General features: G+C 43.3%; 1 protein-coding gene across 2 annotated transcripts in view; it reads right to left on the bottom strand.

Moving 5' to 3' along the window:
• Positions 1-5,000, bottom strand: part of stac (SH3 and cysteine rich domain) — a 66,087-nt gene that overhangs the window by 13,547 nt on the left and 47,540 nt on the right. The window lies entirely within an intron of this gene.

Here is a 5,000-nt window from a genome sequence, read left to right as displayed (position 1 = left end):
GAGTTCAATTCGAGTCAAATACTCAATTACTGTTCAAATCAGATACTCAAAGACTTTTACTCAAGTCATATTTGAACTGATGATTTACCTGGTAATGGAGTACGTTTTACAGTAATGTAATACTTTTACGTAAGTAGGATTTTCAGGCTCCTTTACACCTCTGCATACTTATAACCTACACATTCACACAGTGTGTATTGAGCAGCTACGTATAAAGTGTGTATGACTTTTTCACAATACAAGTGATTAATACCTTTTATTTCTTTATTCCATTATTATTTGGAAGATGCCCTTATCCAAAATGACTACCAATTATCTCATTTATACAACTAAACAGGCAAGGGGTAAGGGCCTTCCTCAAAGGCCCAGCAGTGGCAGCTTAATCGTGGGATTTGAACTCACAACCTTCCGATCAGAAGTCCAACTTTTACCACTAAGTTAACCACAAAAATAAGATAACAACCGATGAAGACTTTGTAAATAGATTGTAATGGCGACCAAATCAATCAAAGCAAATAAAAAAGGTGCTTTAAACTTGTCACATTACTGCACAGTAAAATTCTTCTTTTGTATATAGGGAGGTGGAACCCTAGTGGTTAAGGAATTGGACTTTCTAAAGGTTGTGAGTTCAAATCCCAGCCTCTACCAGGCTGCCACTCCTGGGCCCCTGATCTAGTCCCTTAACCAACATAGCTGCTCAGATGTATAAATGAGATAAATAAGTGTCCCAGTAATGTTAGGAAGCTGTGGTCAGAGCGCAGGTTCAGCCATGATACAGCACCCCTGGATCACTGAAGGGTAAGGGCCTTGCTCAGGGGCCCCAAGAAAGGTAGCTTGGCAATATCAGGGCTCGAACCCCCAATCATTAACCCAGAGCTTTAACCACTGAGCTAATAACTAGTTGCTTACAAATGCAGTTATTAGCTATAAACACGAACTCATTCCAGATCCTTGAAATAAAGTCAAAACATTTTTTTTTTTCTTCAAACTCTGTGGCGTGATCATGTGATGGACTAAACCACAGCTTGAACCCGGAGCACAGGAAGATCTCGGTTTTAAAGTTTTGTACTGATGCAATGCTCATTAATTACATAAACTTGTTATATTTCTGGTAAATGTATTTTTATTTGAAATATTTTGAGACAATTTATTTTTTATGGAACAGTTGCATGTTAAATAACTGCTGCTGTTTTCTGTGTTCACTGAGACTCATGAGAATTTGGTGGCGTGTGTTAATCCAGTTAAATGCATTCAATTGTGTGTGTGTGTGTGTGTGTGTGTGTGTGTGTGTGTGTGTGTGTGTGTGCTTGTTTTGCCATGCACAACAAAATGTGGAAACTCTTGCATGCACCCACACGCACCCACACACACACACACCCACACACACACACACACACACACACACACACACACACACACACACACACACACACACACACACAAACACAAATCATATCTGCTTTTTGTTTTATTACCCAGCATGAGCACACAATCTGATGTGTCTGTATATGTGTGTATATGTGTGTATATGTGGGTGTATGTGTGTGATCGTGTGTTTGTGTGTGTGGGTGCTGTTCTGTGTTAATGCTCCAGTAGAACAGCTGTGGGTGTCAGATGCTGTGTGTGTTTATGCTGTGTGTGTGCTGATGCTGTGTGTGTGTGTGTGTGTGTGTGTGTGTGTGTGTGTGTGCGTTTGTGTGTGTCAGATGCTGTGAGTCTCTTCTCACTACAGCAGATGAAACAATGTGCTGCCTTTTTCCTCAGGTTTGTTTATGGAGGCTGACGCAAGCACATAGCCCTGCACTGCAACGCTGCGCTGCTCATCATCACACAATCACGACACGCCGTCACATGCCGTCACATGCTGCCTCGAGTCTCCACGTACAACACGGTACATTTAAACAAAGAAAAGACATACACAGTTGTTATTTAACAGTAAAACAGTAAACAGTTATATAAACAGTAAACAGGTCAGCTGACACCAATACTCCGAGAACCAGGAACTCCAGAAAACTTCAGGAACGCTAGAAAACTTCAGGAAAGCCAGAAAACTTCAGGAACGCCAGTTTTCTCGTCACTACAATTCAATTCTTCTCTGCAATTGACGTAAAAACACGTCTCTTTTATTGTTCTGGAGCCAGCCAGAGCTTAGATACACAAGCCAAGGTGCACTCAAGCCAAAATATCTCTCTGAGTGTCAGTGAAAAGGCTTTCATAAATACATACACTCTATTGTCAAAAGTTTGCGGACACCGTTACATTGCTACAGTCTTCTTCTTCTTCTTCTTCTTCTTCTTTCCACTTCTCCCATTAGGGGGCGCCACATCATCTGTCTCCATACCACCCTGTCCTCTACATCTGCCTCTTTCACACCAACTACCTGCATGTCTTCCCTCACCACATCCATAAACCTCCTCCTTGGTCTTTCTCTTTTCCTCCTTCCTGGTGGCTCCATCCTCAGCATTCTCCTACTGATATACCCCATGTCCCTCCTCTGCACATCTCCAAATCATCTCAATCTCGCCTCCATTACCTTGTCTCCAAAACGTCCTACATGCGCTGTCCCTCTAATAAACGTATTTCTAATCCTGTCCATCGTCGTCACTCCCAATGAAAACCTCAACATCTTCAGCTCTGCTACCTCCAGCTCCACCTCCTGTCTTTTACTCAATGCCACTGTCTCTGAACCATACAACATCTCAGGTCTCACCACAGTCCTATAAACTTTCCCTTTCACTCTCACAGATACTCTTCTATCACAAATCACTCCTGCTATCACTCTTCTCCACCCACTCCACCCTGCCTGCACTCTTTACTTCACTTCTCTAACACACTCTCCATTACTTGCTACAGTACGTGTTTCTTTTTGAACATCCCATTCCGCATCGAGTCCCCATTTGCTCTTATAATAAGCTAGGAAGATGTTCCCCTAGATTTTGTGGAGATTCATTCAATCACAAGGGTGTTAGTAAAGTCAGGTAATGATGGAGGTGAGGTAAGGAGGCTCTGGGGTGCCATTTTAATTCATCCAACGGGTTTGGCGCTCCAGAGCAGGAGATCTACCAGTTCAAACCATGTAAAGCAGATCTTCATGCACCTGGCTTTGTGAACAGAGGTATTGGAACATGCTGGAACAGGTTTGGATCCCCTAGTTAGAATGAAGGGAAAAAATATCCTGCTACTTCATTTAAAGACGTCGTGAACACCACAGTGGGGTGGCGGTTGCTTAGTAGTAGAGGTCACAAGTTCAAATCCCAGCACCACCAATATCCCAGTGCTGGGCCCTTGAGCAAGGCCCTTAACCTTTGCCCAGTGGTAAGTGGTGCTGGATAAGGATAACTGGCAAATGTGTCTCCAGATGAGTGGAAAAGTCGGGTGTCCCAATACTTTTGGCAATCCAGTTAATTTCTATACATACAAACACTTGGTGAAAAATGAGGAAAAAGCTCCTGGAGTGTAATACGTAATTGTGAAGTTCACCTGATTTATGAATCCTGATGAAATCGGCGCAAATCAGAGCGGCAAAGGTGCTAAAAACATGCAGCGCGTGTTTATTTATCTGTTAAATCACCGCGTGCTGGAGCTACGTCATGGAAACACTCGGTCGTTTCCCATGAAAATGTTTCCACACGGCTGTAAATATCCCGAACCGGTGCCAAAGGTTTTTTTTTCTTCTTCGCTGAACCTCGGATGGTGGCTTTATAAACAGGGCCACACGTGCTACGGATTTGTGTGCCCTCGTAAAACAGGGAAGAGCGAGAGATCAGCTGGAGAGAGAAAAAGAGAGAGAGAGAGAGAGAGAGAGAGAGAGAGAGAGAGAGAGAGAGAGAGAGAGAGAGAGAGAGAAAGAGAGAGAGAGAGAGAGAGAGAGAGAGAGAGGACAGTGAAGGAAGCCGTGTATAGTCAGGCATCCTGAGGGATCGGCTGTTATTTGTGAGCCTGTAAAAAGCGGAGCTGATTTCAGGCGACTGCTTGTTTTTGGCTCTCTAGAGTGGGGATTGGGACAGAGCCGCTCGCTCGATTCCTCACACGATGCTCTCCCTCCGTCCAAATGTTCGCAGTTTTGTTTCGGATTTGCGCAAAAGTCCATTGTAATAATGCCACCAGAACATTGTTCCAGCAAATCTGCATTTCCTTGCAAACGTATTCACACCCCATGACCTTTTCCATACACTGTAGTGTTAATAAACGGACCTGAATATCAGCATCAAAGATATTACATGCCATGAATAAGCTCCAATAAGTATTCACCCTCCTGACTGATCTGAAACCCCATTAGCCCCTTAGGGTCCCCAATACCCATTAGGGTCCCCAATAAAAAGGACAGAACTCAATATACGAGGTGGTATCGAAAAGTTTCGGGACTCGCTCTGTTAACAAGAAACTACTTTAATTTATTTATGTTTCCACACTACCACCTTTAAAATAGTCCCCCTCCACTACAACACAGCAGAACATTCTGGAACGTGTCCTGGAAGTCTTCTATTCGAAAGCGTGTCAAGCGCCTTCTGCGATTTGCGCCAGATCTCCCCAGTGGTGTCAAAACTGCTATCCCACGTCGTCCTCTTTTCCCTAAACATGACCAGTTCCATATTCTCCTCCTCCACCGCCTCCTCTTTTTTCAGTGAATGTAAAAACCGCAATCGCCAAAAGCACCAATCGTCTCGCTTTATATGTTTAACACTAGCCCAAGCTGATGATGTTCGACACTACGACTATTTATTCTCATACATTAAATTGCTTAATAACCTAGGATTCATAGAAGTCATTATTCATAGGGGTGGCCAGGCAGGGGCCAGCAGTTACTCTGGGGTGGCAGAGAAAATATCATTATGCTAACAAACCTGGCACTCATCTAACCTGTAAAGAATTGTTTTTAAGTATTGTAGGTGCCCAGAGATGTGATTTTTTTGCTAAAACTAAGGCACTAAGGTTGCGCCACACTTCCTGTTTCCCACTATTTACAAATGCTAATTTTGGAAACTCTCACGATGTCTATC

Source organism: Silurus aristotelis (genome assembly GCF_946808225.1).
Source record: "Silurus aristotelis genome assembly, chromosome: 6".
Classification (NCBI taxonomy): Eukaryota; Metazoa; Chordata; class Actinopteri; order Siluriformes; family Siluridae; genus Silurus; species Silurus aristotelis.
Note: the sequence above shows the minus strand (reverse complement) of the source record. Positions and strands in the feature narration are given on the sequence as shown.